The sequence below is a fragment of the Gavialis gangeticus genome, unplaced genomic scaffold (genome assembly GCF_001723915.1).
Source record: "Gavialis gangeticus isolate Ggan-Ray unplaced genomic scaffold, GavGan_comp1, whole genome shotgun sequence".
In the NCBI taxonomy this organism is placed as follows: Eukaryota; Metazoa; Chordata; order Crocodylia; family Gavialidae; genus Gavialis; species Gavialis gangeticus.
In genome coordinates, this window is record NW_017729029.1 from 37,631,144 (window position 1) to 37,631,660 (window position 517).

Here is a 517-nt window from a genome sequence, read left to right on the forward strand (position 1 = left end):
TTGTGGAGACTGAAGAGATTCAGGTCCCTCAGCCTCTCCTCATAGGGCTGGCCACGGAGGCCCTCAACCATATGAGTGGCCCTCCTCTGGACCCTCTCCAGGTTCTCCACGTCCTTCTTGAAGTGTGGTACCCAGAACTGGATGCAGTACTCCAGCTGTGGCCTGACCAGCGCTGCATAGAGGGGGAGCAAGACCTCTCTGGACCTGTTAGTGATGCCCCTGTTGATGTATGACAGGGTGCGGTTGGCTCTGCCTATTGCTTCATTGCATTGGTGACTCACATTCATCCTGGAGTCAATCCTGACTCCAAGATCCCTCTCTGCCTCTGTGCTGCGTTTTAGTTTTAGTTCATTGCTAGCACTCCATACAGCAATTTCAAATGGAATGAGCTGGAGTAGAGTGGCAATGAACATTATGTAGTCAATCCTCCCTGCATTGGCTGAAGGTGAAAAGGCTGGAACTGATGTATGTTTCATAGTTTCATAGTTTCCAGGGTCGGAAGAGACCTGAGAAGATC

The 517-nt window shown here is 50.7% G+C and overlaps 1 protein-coding gene across 4 annotated transcripts in view; it reads left to right on the top strand.

Moving 5' to 3' along the window:
* Positions 1-517, top strand: part of GABRA3 (gamma-aminobutyric acid type A receptor alpha3 subunit) — a 321,368-nt gene that overhangs the window by 48,530 nt on the left and 272,321 nt on the right. The window lies entirely within an intron of this gene.